This window comes from Botryllus schlosseri, chromosome 7 (assembly GCF_051294905.1).
Source record: "Botryllus schlosseri isolate E-star chromosome 7, Bs_hap1, whole genome shotgun sequence".
NCBI lineage: Eukaryota > Metazoa > Chordata > Ascidiacea > Stolidobranchia > Styelidae > Botryllus > Botryllus schlosseri.
The window spans coordinates 23,984,310-24,011,083 of NC_137242.1; the positions used below are offsets into that span (position 1 = coordinate 23,984,310).

At 38.9% G+C, this 26,774-nt stretch overlaps 1 protein-coding gene and 1 long non-coding RNA gene across 2 annotated transcripts in view; one reads left to right on the forward strand and one right to left on the reverse strand.

Annotated features, from left to right (window-relative positions):
• The window catches only part of LOC145442952 (uncharacterized), a 418,025-nt gene that overhangs the window by 130,014 nt on the left and 261,237 nt on the right, over positions 1–26,774 (forward strand). The window lies entirely within an intron of this gene.
• LOC145442828 (sialate O-acetylesterase-like) overlaps positions 1–26,774 on the reverse strand; it is a 360,699-nt gene that overhangs the window by 100,756 nt on the left and 233,169 nt on the right. The window lies entirely within an intron of this gene.

Sequence of the window (26,774 nt, forward strand, 5' to 3'; positions counted from 1 at the left end):
CCCCTTAACGCTGAAAAATAGGCTCCTGGAGAAATCAGTCCGTCGCAGGTTACGCTTGAGCGCAGGTACGAGATTGCGCATGTCGCCAGTGGTGAAGTGCTGCAATTGACTCTACTGACGTAGATTTCACTTAATTTCGCTAGTTGGATGAGTTTTAGTTGGTTTTGTGAGCATAGTGAGTCAGTGCTGCATACTACGATGTAATATAACTTTTGACGATGCACATTTATGAAATTATCGACTATCTGCTACGCATTATCGCATCGGTGGCATACATGCATGTACGTCACAGCCTTAAAAATTATTTGAGACCGTTGGTGAGCGTCAATATAGATGTCATGACCTGGAAAGATTGTAAAAAGAGGATTTGAATATTTTCTGGCGTAATTTACGCCACCTGATTTATCAAAAGACAGGGGCTGATTACGATGATTGTGTGAGCAACGGAGTAGTTTTATATTGTAGGCCTATAGTATCAAACTATGGTGACTGTACCTTCATAATATGAAATCGGTTCTAACCGAAAACTATCCTTGTACTGGGACTGGTTGCTGATAGGCTATGACTATTACCCCGGGCCAGGGCGTTGAATACCCATTGATGATGAGAGTCGGCATTGTTCCGAATAATATTGCATCGACAAAACAATGCACTAGAGACGCGAATTACATTGAGGTTAATCACTCCAAAATTGGTATTGTTCCCTTCGACTTGGCGTGATACGTTGTATTCCTCTCACAATAGCTGGTCGCGTCAAAATGGCGAGGTAGTGTTTCGCACTGAGGTGTGCAAAAACCTCTACCAATACCAAGTTATTCAAAATATACCTGGTAAACATTTGACACTTCTTCGATATAAACTACAAGTCGTGAAGTGTTCTTGATTAATTGCCTGGAAAATTGGCAAGGATTATTCGTCGAGATTGATAGCTGGAATAATTGTACAAAATTGATGATTTATGCATTTGCGAACAACATTTTATGACATCTTATTCATTGAAGGGATATCATCTTATTTTGTAACCTCCATCAATGTTAAAATTCACAATCCACACGAACATTAATCAATCAATGGACAGATTATATTTTTATCTGCACACGACGCGCACATAATGTTCAATGCGATATACAAAACACAGAATGCGATGTAATGCGAACAGATATGGGGACCAACTAGATGGGTCTCATGAAGTGTTCGATGTTATACTCTTTCTTTATCGGGCCTTTTTTCTGAGGTTTTTTGTCGCCGTACGAACAACGACTCGGTGGAAGAGGAACCCAGAATAACCCCCGGCGGCGGGAATCCAACCCGCACCGCCTGCCTGGATGGCGACGACGCTCACCAATACAATCTTCCTCGATTGTGTACGCATATACTATATGGTGTTTTACGTATAACCTTCCGAATTTTTCGCCATTTGGATCACGCAATATGACTTTGACTTGATTTAGAATTTACAATGACTCGAAGGTATAGTAAACTGATCATCGCGTAGGCACACTGGTACATCGGTTTGGTCTGAGCCGTGCTATCGGTAGTGACCAATACCTATATTTTTGCACACCTTTCACCTTCAGCAGAGGTCACTGTAGGAACTTTTTTCCATCTTAAAGCTAGTTTCGAAAGAAAGATTGCTGTTTACATCGCCATTATAACTCCGGTGAAGCATGATTCGCGACGCGCTCAAACGGTGAGCTCAGTTCAGTTTCCAATCATTGTATAAAGGGGAGATGTGATACCGATGAATCGAAAATTGCAAAATGATCTCTGGCCGTCACATCTGCAGCCGAGAATAGCGAAGCTTTTTCTGTCTCAACACTTTAATACAAGCTCTAACTATCGCGAGCATTTACATGGATATCCTCCTTTTCAAAGAATATTTGTAAACGTTTAAAATTTGTTGCTTTAACGTGTCATCGGTCCCCACCCGGTGGGTACAATGGCACAGGACCGTGGGACCTATGAGACATACACTCAACAGTCAAATTTTTTAAATTGTTTTGTTGTGTATTATAATCCAAGCCACAGCATGCCAATAAAGAATGTTTCGTCGCCACATACGAAAATAAGATGGATAATATCAATTAAAATGTTGGGACAAAATCACGTTTTGAAATCCGCCGGAACTTACAAAATTAAAGCAACATGCATATTACCGTAAAATCAACCTTTTGTCTTTCAAATACCTCGTAATAGCGATAAAACACCACAGGTAACTATGATTCACAGCCTCTATATGTAGGCGTTTTTCTGTTGTTAAGTGATCAATTGGTCCATCTATTTTGCTTGATTTGGTTATGGTACCATATGTCCCCGACCTATAAATATGGTGATTGAATTAAAAATAGTCCACCTGAGGATGGTATTGATTTAAAAAATATGTGCCATTGTATACCCTAACACAAACCCTATAATTCACATCAAAAATTATTGCGAGTTTGATAGTCTGGAAGGTGATATAGAAAAATGTATAGGTCGATCCAAATTTACTTTGCACCCCTAAAGCGTAAATCGTTTGTCACAGACCCCATAACTCACGCAGACTCTGTCGGTATGCCATTGTAGACGGAGTAGCGTACTGAAATAATAATATTATCACAAAGAATTTTTCAAGTATTTTCCGTTCCAGTGTCTCATCGGTAGCACATCTCCCCTATATCATTGCAGTACCGTAAGTAGTATAGTAGATCGCTGGTGGTGTGCATAGGGCTAGTACGGTGCGGTGGCGAGTCGTACTTCAGATCCCCCTATCGGTGGCATGTAATGTGTCCTTATGGGTGCGCTGACATGTCGTACTCTCAGGTATAGGCTGCGGTGGCATGTCGTATTGAAAACTCGTCTTGGCAAGTCGTAGTTTCAGGTATAGGCTGCATTGGCATGTCGCACTTTAAAGTACAGGCTGTGGCGATGAGGTGTAGATGAATTAGCATCAAGTATAGTGAATAGGCACGTGATTGATCCTTACTAAATGTACATATTCAAAATTATAATATATGACCGATTCGAGTTAATACCATTTTTTTTTAGTTGATCTCAGCTTCAAGCCCCCCTTCCGATTCTTTCACGCCCCCAAGGAAGGGGGAGGGGGCACCCCCCTAGTTTGAGAACCACTGCCTTAGAATTATCATGGGGAGATATACTAAGAACAAGTTTAATCAAGTCCCTGCATTCATTCGACTTTTAGTACGCATTTTATAAATATTTTTAATAAGTTTCTTCAGACTCTCGCGGGCCGCACAGAACGGTGTTGCGGGCCTCATTCGGCCCGCGGGCCGTAGTTTGCCCACCCCTGTGCTAACATATCTGATATAGGCGCTGCGGCATGATAGCGGTACTGGTATAGGGATCGCTCTCATGATTCTAACAATAATGTAGACGTCGTTGTTCAGTCGTAACAAATGATCGATCGGGTTCCTGGTAATTAGTCTGCCACAGACATCGACAGCGATTTGAAAACCAACGATAGTCGCGCTCGTAAACTAACACTTCAAAGAGGTGTGAAATAGATTACAAATCCCGCTGTTCATGACAAAATAATGCCTCAGACATACCGATCTCTCCAGGGATTTGTAAAACTTCGGGATGGGTCTCTCGTTTTTTAGGCGGATGAGAGAAGTGTCACTTCAGACGCATCGACAGCGAAGTAGCTGTCGACAATCACTTATGAAGGATTCGATACCTAGCAATTCTACCAGCTTAGATTGAATTTGACTGGCATTACTTATCTAGGCACCATTCTAATTGTGGCACAATCATTACATTACAATTGGAGGAGTGATGTACCTACGATTTAAACTATTAGCTTAGCAGACATTCTGATTTACTCATATCAAACTGAGAACAAATGTATTTCAATCCAGGCTAGATACAAAGCTGATACAACCAAAAATCACAGAGCAGACAACAAACCTATTTTAATCAAGGCAAGTTACAGAACAGATGCGGTCCAAAATCACAGAGCAGATAACAAACGTATTTCAAACAAGGCAAGTTACCGAACAGATGCAGTTCAAAATCACAGAGCAGATACAACATAAAACCACAGAGCAGATAACAAACGATTTTATTGAAGGCAAGTTACAGAGCAGATGCAATCCAAAATCACAGAGCAGATACAAAAAAAAATACAGGGCATATAACAAACGGATTTTAATCGACAGAGCAGGTGAAGTCGAAAATCACAGACCAGATGCAAACAAAATTCACTAACAAATAACAAACAAATTTTAATCAAGGCAAGATAGAGAGCAGGTGCAATCACAGAGCAGATATCAAATGTTTTTAGTCGCGGCAAGGTACAGAGCAGATATTGCCAAAACCCACTAGCTGATAACAAAAATTTTAAATCAAGGTAAGTATGAAGTATGATACAGGCAGATACAACAAAAAATCACTAACAAACTAGGATTTGCTGGAACCCTTGGAGGAAAGTTTCCTGATCTTTTGCTGTTTTTGGCTTATTGGCAGCTGTGTCGTAGGACTGCTGTTTATGCGTTTCAATTCATTTTTTGCAAAGCAGTTGAAAGACGTTTGGATGATCAATTCAAAATTGTTATGGGCAATCTTCTCATTTTCACATACAACAGATGTCAGATTGCACAAAAAGTTGACTTCAAAATTTCACGAATGGCAGACACAAAAACACTTCTTGGATTGTGACAGGTTAGGAACTTTTTCTTAACATCACTGTCGTTGGATAGAGCTGTGTAGTATTGGACAGCAAGGGTTGTCAAGACATAACAATATTCAGATGGTTCTGAGAGACCACCCCTGTTCGCCATTTGCAGCAGTGATTTGTACTTGTCTGGTATAGAATCAGACAGTGGTGGAACAGCAATGTTCTTAACAAGTAAATTACTGCATTCGTCACAATGCCTTCGCCTGATAATAGACCGTCCAATATAACCACTTACATAAAAAGAAACAGCCGCATCACTCTCATCCACCTCGTCAATTGCAACATTACTCATGAATTCAAGTAACCACGAGAACTGGGAAGAATGTGATGCAGCATCCTCATGATCATTTCTATGATCAGATTGATCGAGATGTGATGCGGTGCACAATCCTCGCTGTTGGAGTAAACTTAAGCATCGGATCTTTTTCTCTGCCGAAACCAACAGCTTCACTGACATGGCTTCGAGGGGATGGGGTTGTTCTACTCAAATAACTTGGCAATTTTGGAAATATATGGGGAACCGCACTTGGTTTCAGACGAAGTCTAACTAAATCTGCTGATTTACGCTTGCGAACCCGGCGCTCTTTCTGGTCGACGGTACTCGTTATGAAATGGTCCTGAGTAAAATGTTTTGCGCAAACCCTGTGGTTCATCAAAAGTGTCCAGTTCTGCCTCGGTATTGCCCTTACCCACTTCTCCTTCAATTTCTCATCACGTGGAAACTTGAACAGAGGCAACTTGGAAACTTGAGCAGTGGCAGCAGTTTTCCTATTAGCACTATATCCAGTGCGGCATTCAGGAACGCAACATGTGTAACCCATCCTAATAAAGACTAATAGTCATTGTCGCTAAATTACTAAATTCAGAATAATAATCAAGTGAAAATATGAAACCATATGAAGGTAGTGAATGGACAGGTAGCCGTATTTCAAACACCCGCCTGCATCTAAACATGTAAATATGCATTCAGAGAGTTCTTTTATTCGTCAACCATGAAATATAGTAAAGGCAATGTCCACAAACATTCACGTCCAATAGTATACATTTTTTAAATTTTCCTAACTATAATTTACACGGTATAGACTGGGAGACCCGATATGACCGAAGTCTTCTAGGCCGGAGTCACCCAAGCATATTGGCAGTATTAATTATAATATGGATCAATTTCTTCTCTCAGTCGAGTAGCACCGCAAAGAGTAACGAAATGAACAAAAGTAAAAAAAAGACAGCAACACTAGTGAAGGACGGTTACCATAGTTAACAGTGTGATCAGAAAATAACAATTTGACCAATGTACACAGTGGTAATATTATTGTAGCATATTAAATGAATCAAAACAACAAACAACATCACTTTGGTCATGAGATATGTTCTTCTTAGTACTTGGATAATATAAATTTGCAATAGCGCGCTTTAAATGTATGATAAGGAAGAGTACGGTAGAAAGTTGGTACATTGTTCCAAAATTTAAGATAGGGAATTTCTTGACAGTCTTGATGAATTGAATTCAATTTAACAAATAGGGACTGATTCTGTGAGAATCTTGTGTTATAATGGTGAATTGAATTGTGGCATTGAAAAAAGTTGTCGAAATAGTCAAGTAATGTTCTTTCAATATATTGTTTCATGATTTTTACTATTTCAAATTCATACAAATCCGAGACCTTGAGAATGCCCAATTTTCTAAATTCAGGACTGACATTAGACATAATCCTAATGGCTTTGTTTTGTAATACCTGGAGCTTGTTGATATGCATCTTGTAAGAGCAGCCCCACACTATTATTCCATATGTAAGATGGCAGTGGACGAGCGCATGATAAACAGGTAGGAGAAGTGATATTGGAACCAACTTCTTCAGGCGATAGAGTGCACCAATGTCACGAGATATTTTGCTTGCTATGTAGTTGATGTGATGGTCCCATACTAGATTAACATCAATAATAATACCTAGATACTTGACAGATTGACTGGTTTTAATCAAAGAGTCCTTTAGTTTGAATTCTACGATCGCATTGTTGAGAGATCCTTTAGAGTCAAATACTAGAATTTTCGTCTTGAGGGGGTTGATATGTAATTTATTCGAAGACACCCAATTGCTAACGGAGGCTAGTTCAGAGTTAGTATTGTCAATGGCAGATGCATAGTCAAATCCAGATGTGACGATACTAGTATCATCTGCAAAGAGTGTGATATTTCCTGGGTAGGAGTAGACAATATCATTTATAAATATGATGAATAATAGTGGCCCCAACACAGAGCCTTGTGGAACACCTGTAGTTACTGGTAGTTCCAATGACTTGATTGAATTGATTTCAACGAATTGGGATCGATTTTTCAGATAGGAACTAAAAAGTTTTTTGCAGTTCCACGAACACCGTAATACTCAAGTTTTTTTAATTAAGATAGTATGATCAACGGTGTCAAAAGCCTTTTTCAGGTCGAGAAATACTCCACATCCAGTTTGCTTCGCACACAGTATATCATATAGTTTGGAGGTCATATGAATAACAGCTTGAGAGGTAGTATGATTCTGTCGAAATCCGAATTGGCATTGATTTAACAATTTTTTGTGGCATAAGAAATCATTTAGTCTTTGAAATAATAGTTTTTCAAAGATAATTGCAAAAGGCGACAGGATAGATATTGGCCGGTAGTTTGAGATAATGTCTCTGTCACCATTTTTGAATATGGGAATGACTCTAGCTATTTTGAGATAGTTTGGGAAGATTCCTAGATTTAATGAGTGGTTATAGAGAGTAACCAAACTATCACTAAGTTGAGTGCCAATTAATTTAACAATATAATTTGGTAGCATATCATAACCTTGAGACATTTTGTTTTCTAGTGATGCAAGAACAGTTATGACCTCAGCACTTGTGATAGGTTTCATGAAGATGGAAGATTCGGGTGAAAGGCCATAAGTTCACTGTGATGGAGCAGTTTGGTTGGCTAGTTTGCAAGCTATTGATGAAAAGAAATGGTTAAACGCTTCACATATTTCACGTTGATCAGTTTTGGTTTGACCAGTTTCCGAATCTATGATTTTGTTTGGTATGCAAGTATTTGTGCCACGATTTATTATTTCACCAATCATTTTCCAGGCGATTTTTGGGTTATTTCTATGTTGTGCAAATTGCTTTTTGTAATAAAGTTCCTTGGCTTTTATTTTGACTTTGGCAAGTAGATTTGCATAGGACTTGTAATGAGAGTGGTTGCAAGCAGAAAAATCGAGTAATAAATACTTATGCAGCTTATTCTTATTACGGATAGATGTCACGATTAGATCCCGACCGATATTGGATTTCTGAGCCGATACCGATAAGACCGATATCCAGTACCTCCACCGATAACCCCGATATATTCAGCCGATATTCAAAAGATATGGAATCTAGCTCAAGGCCCAATTTTAACAACTCAGAGCATTTATTTCAACAACTTAACAGCCATTGATATGCTTGAACATGAAATAAATGATCTAGGGGCTATAAAAATATATCAAAAGCACCAATCCAGCAGTTGCTGATTACAGTTCACGAACCACAATTTCTCGGCTCTTTCTCCAAGGAATGAACTTCTGTGGTCTTCCATAAATGATGTATAAAGTACTAAACACAGTGAGCAGTCTTTCACTTGGTACCATAGTTAGTGGCACAGCAAGAATTGGAAATCTTTCTCCATTTCGGTTCCACCGCTCCCTTGCAGGGGATCTTTCCTTCAATGGTTTCACCAAATATTGATATTAATATTGATATTCTTCTGGCAGTGCACCTGGAGCCTTCAGCACATCATTAAGAAATAGCTGAAGAGAATGTGCAAAACAACTGAAATTGTCCACGTCTGCAACTGCTCCACCCATCCCCCTTCGGCCTTGACCAAGACCAGCATTCAAACAATCAATATTTTACGCTTTTTTGTCAGAATTGGCCTATGTCGTCATGGAATTAAAAATTTTCGTATCAATTATTGGCTTTACTCCACGTTTGCTTGATTTTCTTGCCCTCTATGCTCGCATATTTCCTATCATGGTGGCCCCGAAGGCCTCAGTCAGACGACTTCATACATTACTGGTAGCTCTTTTGGTACCGAACCAATAGCACTATCTTCCGAGAAATGTTTCAACGAGACGCTTTTCTTTATCATCACGAGGGTCAGTCCAGCATGATTGATGTTCTCATTTCTCTTACTGATTGAAATCTTCTGCGGACAACTATCCAATCCACCCAGCTGCTCTCTGTCTTTGGTGATCGATTACTGCAGGACGATTCCCATAGAGTCAGTGGGGCATAACGGTGGTTAGTAATCCATACAAATTTTCAGATAGGCTATAGTCGTTTACAGCAGTGCTGTAAACGACTATGGATAGGCACGCCTACTGCCTGTAATGGAGTATGCACTATATGCAGCATGGCCATTTATTTTTTATAATTTACCGTCCTCACGTCTTCTATCGACTTCTCTGACTCCCTGCCACCATTTTGTGACGTCACGAAAATGGCCGATATTTTTTTACCTTCAACGGCCGATACCGATATTTCTCTCCAAGCGTGATATCGACTCGATATTATCGGCGAGCCGATAATCGGTCGGGCTCTAGTCACGATGCCCTTGGACAGCCATGGCTTTCAAGAGAGTCTGCGTTCGCGTTTTGATTGAATTCGCAATGGGGCATGTTTATCTACAACATCATATATATCGTGCATAAATTTATCAAAAACTAAATCATAGTTTTCTTCATCAATTTATGTTCGGTACAGATTGGCAGATATTTCCTCGATATCATCCGTAAAACTGTCGTAGTCCATACTACCAAAATATCTACGCTTGTATCGGCTATTGATAAATCGGGTTGTGGTTTCCAAAAGAAAAAATATAGGGTAATGATCAGTCAGGTCTGAATTAATTATAGAAGGCGTTAAACGAAGATCGACGATGTTAGTATACATATGATCCAATAAAGTAGACGATGTTCTGGTCACTCTAGTACAGTGGTTCCCAACCTTTTTGTCTTCATTCCCCACTTCAGATTTATTTCGAGCCTTCATTCCCCACCAGGACCGTAACAGCACTTCGTCAGCGCCCACCAAAAAAACGTTGGTCTTGGGCCCCCACAGGGTGATAAACCCCTTAGCCCCGCTGATCCTGTACGCTTTTCCCAGCTGCTTATCTCCTACATTGGGTCTACTATTTAGTGCGTCGTCTTATATCGACTAAACGCGCGAAGAGTGAAACATTTATATAATTTGTGTTTGAATCGGTCAATATGATCGGGAATTGCATATATTTTGCTATCAATTTTTTATCCCCTCGTAATCAGATTCCCGATAGAGCTGAGTGAGGTGAGTCGGAAAAGGTAGGACCCCTAAATATGAATTAAACATCTTCGGGCGGACCCGTTGGTATATTGACTTCGTTACAATATGCTATTTCGTGACCTCCTATATCTGTTATGTTAAAAGATATTAAAATCGCCAAAACTAAAAGGCACACACGATTTCAAATTGGTCTTGCTTTAATTGCAAATAATTTTTCCCTGCGAGATGGCATTTGTCCTGTGGGGTTCAGATCGCCAGGACAAGAACATTCGGCACCAGCCATTTAGCCGCCTATGGACAATCAAACATATAGGTATAAGTATATTGTATATATATCGAAGTTGTCGGTCACCAAGTGCATTCCTTTTCGGCCAAGGTCTCCTCGCTGTTGTTCGTTCTGGCACACTTCTCGCAGTTGCATGTTACATGGCCTATAACTTCATATGCCACGGTGCGTCGTGTCGCAGTAATGGCCGACATCGAAGTCTCCATATCTATAAATGCTACTATTTTTGTGGGGGAAGGGGTATCCAATAATCAGATATCCGTCAATAGTAAATCGCGCAAAAGCGCGAAAAATCTTTGAAAAATGACATAAATTTCTCAGGAAATACTTTGATTTATGTTAATGCACGAAATAATTTTGGGCCCCTTCGAGCTTGCCCCCCACAATTGAGGGGTTTGAGGTGCGGCAGTTACGGTCCTGTTCCCCGCTACCCAAGTTTTGTAATCACAGAGCAGCTATTTGCTGGTTTAACTACTCAAGACACACATAACCGCACCAGTACGCAAGACAATCGCCTATAACTGCAACATAAAACGTATTGTGAACCGATACCAGTAACGCTCAGAATTTCTCGAAAGTTTTATTTCACGTCAAACTAGTCGTGCTGGATGCGTTTGTGACACCATGATTGACCAATGACCATCCAGAGTTAAAAATTAGGTTTTGTGAACAACACGCAATATAATTTTCGATACATACATTCCAGAGCAGTGAACTGGTAACGGTAATTGCGCATGTGTCTCCGTGAATATGTAGACTGTCCTGTATATAATGTTGATCAAATGCGTCTATTCCCCACCAGAAACCATTGAATTCCCCACCAGTGGGGAATTCCCCACCGTTTGGGAACCACTGCTCTAGTAGGTTTAGTTATCAAGGGAATACAGGCATGGTTTGTAATCAAAATCATGTCTAAGTAATCATGTACAGCTTCAAATACAACCAAGAGAAAGCTATAGAAAACCAGAAAGCTATAGAACTGCTGAAAACTCCAAATATATCGTAACATTTGAACCAAATATGGCGTGTACCGGTAGTAGTTTATACAATACTATATCACTATAGTCTATCAACTGCTAATGCCTGCACACTAGATTATGAATATATGATCGATCATCACTTCTCACTCACCATATCATAGTCCACATACTTCACACTAATCTAAATCTAGGCAAAAGACCTCGTAGAATAAACACAGCCGCATCTGCTAAGGAGCGACCGACCATCTCAAGAGCTCGTAAAGACTGATCAAGTGACACGCCTCTTGGGCGGCGGTGCAAGTGAATTCGAGAGAGTGACTGATCCCGAAGTTTTAGAAATCCCTGGATCTCTCGCTCACTACGCAACTGAAGTTGAATCGTATCCGAATGCGTAAATATATCACCTCGGCATCAAGATTCGAACACAACAACTTGATGCTTTATGTCCTGAGTCTAACTGATAAGTAGGGCTGGGCAAAATCGAGTACCTGAGTGATTCGATTCTGAATCACATATTATGCTTCGAGTCGAGTCGATTATTCGAGTATCACAGATTATGACGTCATAGCACAATGTTATATGTCAAAGTTCAAATATGTACCTTTTATGCCACAGCAAAGAATATAATGCCTGTTATCCACACATTAAAGATGATTTGATATTTTTTCGACCATACCGATTTCATTGCACTTCGTGACAAGGTTATGGGATGATTATGACTTCGAAAATGTGTTATTTCACGTAAGCTTTGTAGCTTTGTACTATGTTTCGTATGCTTCGATGCAGCCGATCAGTGTTTTAAGCCTTCCATTTTGAAAACTAGCATCAAAACTATAATTCTCGTTGATAAATTACTTTCAGTAGCGAGGAGCATGTAATTATAGTACTCGAAAATATCGTCTTTTACCGCTCGACTCGGATCATTAAAATTAATACTCGATTCAGATTCAAGTACTCGAATCATTGTGCCCAGCCCTACTGATAAGTACAATAGGTAACTAATAACAGAACCGCCCCCGCGGCGACTTGAATTCCGACAAATTGTCACTTATATCTATTCCAATCCTATTTCTTTGTGAGGTTAACGGTTATTCAAATAGGTGTCAAATAGTTTGCAAAAACATATGGTAACAGACAAGATAGCACCTCGGCACAGTGATCTTTCGTGGTTTGGTTTTACAGAGGTAGGAATCACTCTCAAGGTGATATTTTGGTAATTAGTCTGTCACAGAACCGTCGTAGACGGTGATTCGAAAACCAACAATTTCACACTTTGCGGTGATCGCTATGTCAGCGTTTTCACACCTCTGGAGTAGTGGTTGACTTCAGTTGTAGGATAAGAATCATGAGAATATTCAATCAAGGTGGTATTTCGTCAACTTGAAACGAAACTCAAGTTGAATCGTATCCGAATGCGTAAATTTGTCACCTTGAAATCAAGATAATATTATTTCAAGTCTGTAAACATGGTACTGTCTTATATCAATAATACTGAGAATGTTGGTTGTCGGATTATTCACTCGTTGATTTGAAACAAACGTTGAAACTTACAATTCTATCAGTGGTCTATATTTATTTTTGTTACGACTCCGTCCACATCATGTGATGCAAATGATAGTATTGATATGGAAATGCGATACTAATCCTTTATACGGAGAAGTTGTGTCGGATACGGCTTTAACACTTTGGGTGATTAGAATACGTTCATTAACAATACGGCAGATCGTAAAAATGCCATATAGTGCATAGCTTTATTTTTGGAAAATATAAGGCATTACTACACTTGCTTTAATACTTCAACATGTATGTTCTCCAGACAAAAGAACTGAAAATATGATTAGAGCCCAACGTATAATTCTCGTAATTGAAAGAAAAATAGAAATCGGCCTACTACTTCTAAAAAGCGGAAAATAAACTGCCTGTATTTTGTCCAGAAAATTTCAACGGTGGTCTGCTAAAACAGGTCGAACATTTAAAAAATAGCTAATTGCTAGATTGCAAAAGGGTAGTTTCAAACGTTATGGGGTGAGGGTCATACTTACTACGATGAAATATTTGATATAGGCCAGTGCTCTTCAACCGGGGTTGTCGTACACCCTAGGGTGTACCAGAATTGGCAAAGGGTGTACCACTCGGATGGGGTGTACAGGGGTGTACCAGATCCGAATTACAATGAGCCGGTGGCTAGCTATCACAAAGGCAGGTTTATGGGTCAAAACAGGTTAACGCACAGGTTAATGAGCGATATGGTACGATGTTATCTCAAGTGTAATACTGTACACTGCTTGATTGTGATATCATAAGCAAATATTTCTCCTATTCATTCAGCCGTCGGCAATAGACCAATGGTTCCGTTTGGTGTTGGAAAGTATGAAGTTAACAAATATCTGTTCAGTCAGCTAGTCATTTGTCTTTAAGTGATTTTTTAGGAAACCGCCGCGATAGCTCAGACTTCTTGAATCGGTACTTCCTACCCGACGTTAATAAATACCGCAATGCACATAAATGAAGTGACGTAGCCAACCAGGGTCGAAACAGATTCCATGTTGAAATCGAAACCCTTTTGTTTCAAAATGCCGATTTTATTTCCAATATTTCGCCATACATTTGAAATTTAGTATTTTGTTATTAGTGATGCAAATTATCGACAATAGACTGTGTATAGCGGCATACGATCTGAGGTTACCGACATGTCTTGCAGCCCGTGTGCTATTATCGACTATGCGTGGTGTTGGGCAGGACTGATGGCAGTAGGTTGGTGCGCCTGCTATCATTGCTGATCTGAATTACCACTTCTGCAGCAGTAGCTTTACCTACTCTCTCCCCAATACTGTTACATTTAGGTTGATTATCGTTCGTAATGCCATGCTGTTTTTGGGCTGACACGAAATAAATTCCAATTTGCGTGGCGAGCGGCCTAACTGGCTGCGAATAGACTCTGTGACCAAATACTATTTTATTCCAATCCAAATTTCTTGACGGAAATAACTCCGCTTCTACTGGTTGGAATTGAACCAAATTTGAAGAACATCGTTTTTATAGACAACCTAATGATGCTTCCACGGCGTGAACAAAAAAATTCAAATCTTTCGTTGTTTATTTTTATATAATAAATAGAAGCTTTCTTCTCCCGTAGCAATGCGGCTACTGGTTGGAATTGAACCGAATTTGGTGTATAGGCTTAAGTTAGGTAACCTAACAATTTTATCAAGTAGCAAGTACGATTTGAGAAAAAAGTCATTTTTGAAGACCCCTAATGAACAGGGGTGTACGAGTTTCGAGCAAACGTTAAAAGGGTGTACCACGTCGAAAAAGGTTGAAGATACTGATATAGGCGACAATGCGGCGTGGACGAAACCACGCCACCCGGTATCTAAATTATATTTAGCGATACTTTCGTGAAAACATATTTGCCACTCCTTATTAGGGATGGTGCGAACCCCTGAAAGGTTCAGGTTTGTGAACGCGAACCTTTTTGAAAGGTTCATGAGTGAACGCGAAAGGTAACTTTATCACGTCACGTGACGTCACATTGCTAATTCCAACCATATATCTCAGTGAAGTGATATATTAATATACACATATATACCTGAAAATATGGTTGGCGGTAAGGAAGCGGTTGACTCCACTTCACATAACCAGATCTCAGCGTTCAACTCTGCAATTGGTCAACATTTAATGTGTGCCAGTCATTACAATGGCAGTATGTTCACTGTCATTGCTAAATGCAGATCTGCCTTCCATCTGTCTGTCTTGGAGTCAACTACAACTATAATCAAATTGACCAATCCGGATTTACGTCGGAAGAAAGAGTTTCTATATACTCTCAAAATTTCCCATTAATATATAGGCTACCGCTATTTGTCTGTGTGTTGTCTTCAGTGTATTATTGTATAATTTGATTTTCTCTCGTCTCTTGTTATGACTACCGGACACCGGTACAGCTGACTTTGCCTAGCGTTCATTTTTTTATTATTGTATTATTACGTCATACTTTGCCAATTTGGTTTTCGTTTGAATCTCTCTCTGTATGCTTATTATTGTGCCGTTAACTCTCGATAAGGGGCACACGAAAAGTCTTCGAGTTAATAAATTCTTTACTGCAATGAATGTAGTTGTGAAAGCAATACACATATATACCTAGCGCCGACTCGGGTCACATTATGCCACAATACTGAAGTACATGCTGGCTTTTTAAACGTCACAAATGTATCAACTGGAGCAATCAAATGCTAAAATAATCCCATAAAATCAACATTCAACTGGAATGGCTGGATGAAGAGAATCAATGGTAATGATGCAAAACAGCGCGCACAGATCGAGTTCCTTCCAATCCAATCAATGTCCAATCAGGTTTATTAATATTTTCATCGTTTCAAAACATCACCAGACTGCGATACAATGAAAAGATAGGAATGTGTCGAAACAACTTGGAGTAGCCATTAAGATCAGATACCCACCTTAGCCTAGTTATTGAAGGAGACCCTGATGATCTCAAAACCTTCTTCGCCAGTCTTAGAGTGCACACAGCGTGTTGGGGTAACTATGGTGACCGTCGATCTTCCGATTCGACTGAAGGCTATATATATATATATATATATAATGAAGCAGACAAATTTACCAGTCATTCCAAGGTTGAGTGGTTTTCACCTATAGAAATCTTATCTTGGACAAATTGGTGACAACATGGAATATTCTGGGCTACTAGATGTGATCCAGTTGATCTATGCATGAAGCACAACAACCATCCACATCATGGATGGAGGATGTTTTGACAAGGCAATCCCTCCTCGCCTCCTCGTCGATGCAGCTATCTATCAACATACCATGGAAATTGCCTTAACTGAGGATAAGCGTGGTGACATGAAGTCTTTCATGGAAAAGGTGACTGGTGAGGAAATGGGAGCCAGACACTGTGACCCAGTATTATGAGTATTTGAGCGAAGGTTTGAAGAAACGTTCAATCGATTCGCAAAAAGAGGAAGAACACCTGCACTCTGGGTGGAGTACCAATACATGGTATATATGCCCAATGTCTTTATCAGAACCGAGTGACTCGCAGACCACAATGGGAATCTGCCCCGCATTGTTACCAAGATGCTTCACACCTGCAGGCCATCATCAGCGGTCCTCAAACTTGAGACTCGAGTCATTTTCTAAAAATACGGATCTGTGTATTGACTCGACTTCTCGTGTTATTGCGCATGTCTCGAGCCAAGTCATATGACTCGAGACTCAGACGGCCAAGACCAACATTTTATGGTAATTCCGAAGAATAGTAAAGTAACCAAACTATTGGGATTTCGTCTAATAGTAGGCTACTTGTACTTGAAAATGCGACCAGAAACTGCTAAAAGTGAGGAAACCTATAGTATATTAGAAATGCGAACAGTTCGATATCACCAAACAGAGTCGTATGGCGAGATAGCGCAGTGATATAATCCGCGGCGGCAACACCAATGGGTGCGGGTTCCAGTCCGGCCGAGGTCGACTTCCGAATTCCTATATCTAAGTGTTGGCGGTTCACCTATGCTCCTCCTTGCCACCTCATCCGCGTCAGCGGTGTCTTACAAAAGCCTGGAGGTGGGCCGAGCTATAAGTCGGCAGTTACGGAAAATAAGAATAATATCGGCCAGGTGTAAATGACTATAGTCGACAAACACCAAGAATACCCCAAAAACAAACAAACAAACCAAACAGCTTTATAAAAAAGGGGATTTAACATGGCTTTAACTGTGAACTGAGCAGTATCAACTTGGACTTGGACTCGAGAGTAGTGAGGGTATCGACTTTATACGCAGGCCAATCCCATGCCTGAGGCTATTTATGTTCGTCATTGTATGCGTATTTAAGGTTATCTATGTTCACGAGAACACTAGAGAAATGACATTCATCAACGTTGAACTAGGCGTGGTTTTATGGGAATACGATTTCAAATAAATAACATATTCTATTATGTGTATTTAGGACTATGTATTAAAATTCCGATTCAGATTATACATAAGTTGCGAAAACTGTGATGTCTATGCAAGGCTATATTCTCCGGATAATAATATTAATGAGCTCTCAGATAACACATTTTTATGAATGTGAATTTGAATTCAATTGATTTATGTGCGTATTTATATCTGCAATAACACTTCGCTAACGGAAACCAGTCATTGTCATCGCTCAACTGAGAAATTTGAGAAAAGACGTAGACGCAGCGACCGCCCACCCTCCCGCCGCACACACGGGGCTCGCGAGCCCCGTAGCGAAAGAAAAGCGCCCGCCAAAGAAACGCCCGCGCCGGATTCCACAACCTTCGTTTCCCTGGCTTTATAAGAGACAGCGTAAGCCTAATCCTCGAATGATAGTTATTGTCATGATAACCAAAAAGTATGATGTATATGCAAGGCTATATTCGCCAGATATTATTATTATGCGTATTTAGGACTTTGTATTTTCACGGATAATATGAGCAACGCTGAACTAGGTGTGGTTTTATATGATGATATATCAAAATTCTACACATCATCACTAATTACTTAATATAAAATGCGATTTTGAGCGCTGCTACTTGATAATATTAATCCCTACGCTTCTGATGCATGATTTTTTGTGATAAGGACCTAGGTAACATTCAGAGTCTGCAACGATTGTTTGGATATACATTATAGCAATACCCCACTAAACTATAGGCAGTTATATTACTCTATTGGTCAGAGATAACTCATCCGTCCATATTTTTAAACTTGATTTTATGTATACAAGTTACGGTCTCTGCAGGCTCCACATTTTACGACTTATTTTCATTAGACGCAGGCAAGCGATTCTCAAGTTCGGAGCTACGGAAACAAATCACTCGCATGTGCACGTTTCGAAGTCGTAACAGCTTAGTAGCATATACGTAAATCCCAAGGCGAAAATAATCAAACGAACTATAGCTGCAGGCGTGCGATTCGCAGGGCTTTTATTATACAAACACTTCCGATGCCTGTACGTGAACCCTAGCGTTATAACGATAAGGTCTAATTAGCGCGTTCTGAAGCCGTAAATTTAGTCAACATCATTGAGATAACCCTGATTTAAAGATGATGATCGAGTGTGACAATAGCACTCGTCAAGGTTATACTAACATACCCTTAAACTACTCTCTACTTCACAAAATATAAAGTTAATGATTCCTAACTCGCAGTTACGAAGCAAAAGTCGATATTGCTTTGTGATGATTTTGATGTTGTTCCATACCGATTGGGAAGATAGCACACCCAATTTCGTAACTAACTACATAATCCCTAGTAACGTAGTAAGACGCATAACGGAATTTACGCAAAATCGGTATTGCTCTGCGATAATTTTGATCACTATGTTTTGATAATGACTTGCTTCCGAGAAATAAATCACATTCATTATACGTTAGATGATACTTTTCCTTGATATTCTATCATGTGTATTTAGGACTAATGCGACATCACTATGTTTACGGCAGGTCTGATTTGAACACACTAATTTTGCGTATCACACCACAAACTGCGCAAGCCTTCAAAGTTGATAAGTAAACAAGTATTTGCACTCCATCAGAGTACTAAATTAGCTTTTCGCGTATATGTACCTAATACTAAAGTGTTTATGATTTCAAATTGCTGCAACTTCATGACATTTTCAGTATTAAACAGAAATAAAGACCTAGAATACTAACTTTTATTCGTAAATAGCTATACTTCCTACCTTAATTTAATGGATTTATCTGAGATCATTCCTTTACTTAATCTCTCCAAAATGTGCATTATACAAGTAGGCCTACGTCACCATCGAAACCCTCTCGCTATAACTATCTGACAGTATAATTGCATTTAAGACATTATGGCAATGTACCATGTCAAATTTTGTTACGCATTTCATGATCAAACAACTTTAAAACCAACGTAGTTCTATACCGACATTTGCGTGAATCTGTTTTGCGGGAGCATAGCACATACCTATGCGTAGTCAACTTTAATGACGGAATTACAGATGCAATTTAGTTTCAACACTTTTACAACGATTCTTCTTGCTTCCTATAACTTCCCACTCGAGGCCCTCGTTATTAGGCTATGATCTCAGCCTGAGCTATGTCTTGAAGCCTACGGGACTCTGCTAATTGTTTCGATTTATTCTGCCCGTTTTAATTTAAGACAAGGAAGCCCATTTCACTCAATGTATCGATGCCTACGGTACTCTACAAAATTTCCTGAATAATTCTCCCCATGTTAATTTACCATAAGAAAGACAATTTGACTCCTGTGCGCAATATGAGCGGTGCTGCGATGACTGACAAATACTTTGAATTAATGTATAGAAGTAGCGATTTCGAAGTACGTAAAAAGTTAGTCCAGCTCACGCATTTTCCATTTTCAAAAGTCAAAACACGACGTTTTTTGTAAAATGAATACTAATTTTAATAAAAAATAGAAAAAAATCGCAATTTACGCAGAGCTATATAATTTATGAGCTATTCTAAAATTCGCTACGCCACAGCGGCTTGAAGCTAAATCTTTTCCTTTCAGATCAAAACGCCGACAGCGCATATGCAATTTACGCTTAGAAAACTTCACATGTCTGCTATCGCGGTATGTACCTCAGCTGACGACGCAGCCAAGTTGAGAGCAAGTTACGCTACATTTCCGTATATAGATTTGCACTAAATTTGGTTATAATTACTCCACGCCGGTATGCACTTAAGATTTGAGATCGATGTTGGTCTATGAATTCTAGCTTTACTCATGCCATAAAGGTGGTAAATTGCGAGTTGTAGCGAGCATCTAACTACTGAGATTATGCCGATTTTACAAGTCCATAAGCTGCTGCTTTTAGATATGTGATTTTAATAGCTAGTGTACTGATGCTTTATCATAACATTTCCGATAGTGAATAAAATCTATAGCTAAACCTATGTCTATGCTATAATTTATCTCCCATTTTAAAACGCTATGCCACTGCGGGTTGAAGCTATATCTTAACATTTCAGATCACCGACATCACATCTGTTCCAGACGCTAGCGTTCAAGCCTACATCGTTGCGCAGCTATATCTATATCGAAGAAGTGTGCCGAGGTCGTATCGTAATTAGGTTTCAAAACTTTTACAACGATTCTTCTTGCTTCCTATAACATCCCACTGGAAGCCCTCTTTATTAGGCTATGATCTCAGCCTGAGTTATGTCTTGACTCCTCCGGGACTCTGCAAATTGTTTCGATTTATTCTGCCCGTTTTAATTTAAGATATGGAAGCCCATTTCACTCAATGTAACGATGCCTACTGTACCCTACGAAATTTTCTGATTAATTCTCCCTAAGCGTGAAGTGTACAAATTTCGATGTTGCGCAAATACCACAAACGTTGCTGGCTTTCAGAGCCGGCAACTAAATGCAAGACAGACTTTACGCACAAGTTGCTATTCTGAAAATTTTGTCAAGGTAATGGTTTAAAAACTTATACTTGAGCACTACGAAATGTACAAGTACTTTATCTTTACACGACGTTTTTTGTAAAATGAATACTTGAAAAAATAAAAAATAAAAAAGAGCGAAAAATTACATTATATCCCGGTACGCAACAAGAAAAATCGTATGAATTTGTAAACTACTTGTTCATGACATAATAATAATTCTACTTGTACACTTTTTCACATTTTATAACACTTTAAGTAATACTTAACAGTTTCAGTTTTAAATAAAATACGGAATATAAACTAATCGAAAAATTCGGCAACCAATCTCGCGTAGGCTATGCATGCATACAAATGAGGAAAGTTACATCAACGCGTGTTAAAGTAGCTGTATCGAGTTATCGAATGATTTTCTCCTTACATCAAAACAACTAGAATGTATAACTAAATTAAAAAACGTATCTAAATGAGCTCCAGGGCATTGTGATTATGCTGCATACCAAATTTCATCACACATTTCATGATGGAACAACTTCAAAACTAACGCAGTTCTATAGCAACTTTTGCCTAAATCTGTTTTCGGTAGCGTGTACATATACAGAGTCAGATTTAATAACAGAATTATCATGCTAATATGTGACTCCTCACCTTGAAACTTGGTACGTAGTTGTAGGACATTGTGATTATGCAGCATACCAAATTTCCTCACGCATTTCATAATGGAACAACTTTAAAACTAACGCGGTTCTACATCGACTTTTTGCGTACATCTGTTTTGCGTGGGGGCGTATAGCACGTACCTATGCATAGTCAACTTTAACAACGGAATTACCATGCTTAACATTGAATCCCAACTCGAAACTTGATACGTAGTTGTAGGACATTATGGCAATGCACCATGCTAAATTTCATCACACATCTAATCATGGAACACCTTTAAAACTAACGCAGTCGAATACCGACTTTTACGCATATCTGTTTTGCGTGAACATAGCATATACCTATACATAGTCAATTTTAATAGCAGAATTACCGTGATAAACATTGAATTCCCACCTTGAAAGTTAGTACGCGGGTATAGGAGATTATAACAATGCACCATACCAAATCCCATCACACATTTCATGATGGAACAACTTTAAAACTAACGCGGCTCTACATCGACTTTTTGCGTACATCTGTTTTGTGGGAGCGTATAGCACGTAGCCTACCCATACATAGCCAACTTTAATAACGGAATTACCATGCTTAACATTGAATCCCAACTCGAAACTTGATACGTAGTTATAGGACATTATGGCAATTCACCATGCTAAATTTCATCACACATCTAATGATGGAACACCTTTGAAACTATCGCAGTCGAATACCAACTTTTACGCATATCTGTTTTTCGTGAACATAGCATATACCCATACATAGTCAATTTTAATAACAGAATTAGCATGCTAAACATTAAATTCTCACCTTGAACGTTGATACGCGGTTGTAGGACATAATAACAATGCACCATACCAAATTTCGACAGACATTTCATGATGTAACACCTTTAAAACCAACGCAGTTCTATACAGACTTTTGGCTAAATCTGTTTTTCCGTAACGTAGCACGTACCTATACATAGTCAACTTTAATAACGGATTTAGCATGTTAATAATCGACTCCCCACCTTGAAATTCGGTACGCAGTTGTAAGTCATTATGACAATGCACCATGTCAAATTTTGTTACGCATTTCATGATTGAACAACTTTAAAACTAACGCAGTTCCATACCGACTTTTGCGAGTGCGTAGCACAGGGGTTCTCAACTTTCCTTGCGTAACGGGCCGCATTTTAACAGCAAAAAGCGCTGCGGGCCGCAGAACATTATTACCGTATATTTGTGGACTATACTATTATATTTAGGCTAATATAGCCTATTTACCAGTCGTCTATGGACATTTAGTTTGTATGCATTCTACAGCATAATGGACAGCGTTTGTAAGCTTTCAGTTGCTGTTTCTAGTGAGATTGTGTCATCTTCCGACGGAACAAGTAAATCTCTTCATGAAGCGTGCATTGCATTCGTTCCCAAGTCGGTATGTGCACCTTCAAACCCTTGCACCAGAGAACTGAACTCTCTGTTTCAATGCGTGAGCGGGCAAGTATACAACTACGGTAACTTTTTCTTCACAGATCGAGGCCATTGTCACTTTGGGCTCTCAGTGATAGGAGAAGAAGTCTCATGTCCGGGAATTTTGAACCATGTGTTTTTAACGTCATCGGCAATCTCAACAATGCCTCAAAATATGGATTGCTCAGCCTGAGACCTAGCTAACAACGCTTTTTTCTAAGATCAGGTGATATGTGTAACTCGAGATGGAACTGTTCGAAGACCTATTCAGAACAATAAGAATCTAAACTCGACCATATATCAAGAAACCAGAAAACATTGAAGAATGAGAATAAATCAAACGAAACAGAGACGGAGCGATAAGAGAGCTTTAGTGGCTAAATTGATACCGTATGCAACAATACTGTGCCGGTAGTAATTGCGATCATATTGAAAGATCTCGCGGGCCACAGAAAAAGCGTCTGCGGGCCGCATGCGGCCCGCGGGCCGCGGGTTGAGAACCCCTGGCGTAGCACGTACCTATATGCATACTCATATTTCATAACGGAATTACCGAGCTAAACATTGAATGCGCAACTTGAAGATTGGTTCACAGGTGTAGGGCAGTATGACAATGTAACACATCAAATTTCATCACACATTTCATGATGGAACACCTTTAAAACTAACGCAGTTCTATACCAACTTCGCGTGAATCTGTTTGCGGGAGCGTAGCACGTACCTATGCGTGATCAACTTTAGTGATGGAATTACATATGTAATTAAGTTTCAACACTTTTACAATGATTCGTCTTGCTTCCTATAACATCCCACTCGATGCCCTCGTTATTAGGCTGTAATCTCAGCCTGAGCTATGTCTTGAAGCCTACGGGACTCTGCAAATTGTTTCGATTTATTCTGTCCGTTTCAATTTAAGATAAGGAAGCCCATTTCCCTCAATGTATCGACGCCTACGGTACTCTACAAAATTTTCTGATTAATTCTTCCTATGCTTATTTATCATAAGAAAGATGATTTGACACCTAAAGTACGAAATACTTGTTCGCTTGAGCTAATCCGCAGCGCATGGAGTGGAATTTTACGGGCTATGTGGACTCATTTCGTAGGGCTCTATGCCATAGGAGCATACTTTACGCTCCAATTCGATTCCCACACATTCCATATAATTACTAACAGAACCATTGAGTACCAGCCTCGACATTTTCCGTAGTACTAACAAACTGCGCTAACTTTCAGAGTTGTTAAGTATAGTACTCATACTTCTTGAGAATACCCAAGTAGGTTTTTTGCCTACATGCACCAAATACTCTCAAGTCCTTATGATATTGGAGTACATCAACTTCATGATAGCTAGATTATTAAACAGAAATAGACCTAGAGTACTAACGTTTTACGTACTCGGAAATGACTACTTCTACCTTATTTTAAAGGATACCTCGTTCGAAGCGAAATTTTATGTGGTTTTGGATAATATCCAAGATGTAGGCTGACTTTGAAGGGTACTTCATAAAACTCAAATATTGCGCAGTGAGAGTTCGCAAATTCTCGAAGTATTTTTTGTTATTTTTATTGCGATAAGTCATTCTGCAGCGCGAAAATGCGTCGTAGGATATAGATGAAACTAGCACCACTCATCAAGACCGCTGAAAACAGTACATTTCAACATTTAGTAGCAGTAAATTTCTAGTAAAGTACAAGAAGTGACCTTTTCCGAGTGAGTTAAAAAGTAAGTACTGCAGGTATAGTTTACCTGAAAACCGAATACTCTGAAATAGAAGTAGATGCAGTGTAAATAGTTAATCACTTGATTAAGTATATAGTGCAAGCAGATAAAACCTATACTTGAGTACTACAAAATGCACGAGTACTTCGCTATCGACTCCCTTCACGTAATAAGTGACTACGGTTTAAGACTGCTTTTACCGATACTCGTCAGTTTCAGTTTTAGATAGAATTCGGAAACCAAATAATTTCATAAACATAAGCTAATTAAATGAATTTACTCTATTGTACTATGCCGCGCTGATAACATTAATTATAATATACTTATCATGTTACAGCGATTTTTCTAGCGTAGAAATCTTTAAAATGTAGTAAGCAGGCCAATATGAAGATATTCGTTGAGCTAAATAAACATAAAAAATACTATAGACTACTTTATCGCTACTTTACAGTTTCAGTTTTAGATAAAATTTGTCCCTTTCACCTATAATTACAACTCTTCGCTATCTAAACATGTTTAGAATATATTATTTGCGATGATACGAACCCGTAAAGTACTAAAGTAGCTTTTCGTAGGATATAGATGAAACTGACACCACTCACCAAGACCACTGGTCCACTGAAAAAAGTACATTGTAGCAGTAAAGTCCTACTAAAGTACAAGAAGTAATGATTTCCGAGTGAGTTAAAAAGTAAGCATTGAAGGTATAGTTTGGTCAAAAACCGAAAAACTCTGAAATAGAAGTAGATGCAGTGTAAATAGTTAATCACTTCATTAAGTATAGCGCAAGCAGGCCAAACCTATACTTGAGTACTCCCTCCACGTACTTGGCTATGTACTCCCTCCACGTAAAAAGTGACTAGGTTTTAGACTACTTTATCGATACTTGACAGTTTCAGTTTTAGATAAAAATTTGGTAAGACTTTAAATTTTAAAGTAGTTTGAGCTTACGTTTGTATCACCTTGACAAGTAACATTATCAGACGTGAAAATCATACTATCACCTAATACAGAAGTTAACACACGTCAATGTGCTTCGGAATTCACGAGAAATTGCTTACTAAGAGAAGTATATTCTTGTATACACAATAGTGGAGAGAATATTTAAAATGTAGTAAGCAGGCCGATGGGTATTCGTTGAGTTGTATAAGCATAAAAAACATTCCCGTGCGCTCCTTAACCTAACTCTTCCTAACCCTATACCACCTAATACTAAGACACGCGCGCGGGAATGTTTTTTATGCTTATACAACTCAACGAATACCCATCGGCCTGCTTACTACATTTTAAATATTCTCTCCACTATTGTGTATACAAGAATATACTTCTCTTAGTAAGCAATTTCTCGTGAATTCCGAAGCACATTGACGTGTGTTAACTTCTGTATTAGGTGATAGTATGATTTTCACGTCTGATAATGTTACTTGTCAAGGTGATACAAACGTAAGCTCAAACTACTTTAAAATTTAAAGTCTTACCAAATTTTTATCTAAAACTGAAACTGTCAAGTATCGATAAAGTAGTCTAAAACCTAGTCACTTTTTACGTGGAGGGAGTACATAGCCAAGTACGTGGAGGGAGTACTCAAGTATAGGTTTGGCCTGCTTGCGCTATACTTAATGAAGTGATTAACTATTTACACTGCATCTACTTCTATTTCAGAGTTTTTCGGTTTTTGACCAAACTATACCTTCAATGCTTACTTTTTAACTCACTCGGAAATCATTACTTCTTGTACTTTAGTAGGACTTTACTGCTACAATGTACTTTTTTCAGTGGACCAGTGGTCTTGGTGAGTGGTGTCAGTTTCATCTATATCCTACGAAAAGCTACTTTAGTACTTTACGGGTTCGTATCATCGCAAATAATATATTCTAAACATGTTTAGATAGCGAAGAGTTGTAATTATAGGTGAAAGGGACAAATTTTATCTAAAACTGAAACTGTAAAGTAGCGATAAAGTAGTCTATAGTATTTTTTATGTTTATTTAGCTCAACGAATATCTTCATATTGGCCTGCTTACTACATTTTAAAGATTTCTACGCTAGAAAAATCGCTGTAACATGATAAGTATATTATAATTAATGTTATCAGCGCGGCATAGTACAATAGAGTAAATTCATTTAATTAGCTTATGTTTATGAAATTATTTGGTTTCCGAATTCTATCTAAAACTGAAACTGACGAGTATCGGTAAAAGCAGTCTTAAACCGTAGTCACTTATTACGTGGAGGGAGTCGATAGCGAAGTACTCGTGCATTTTGTAGTAC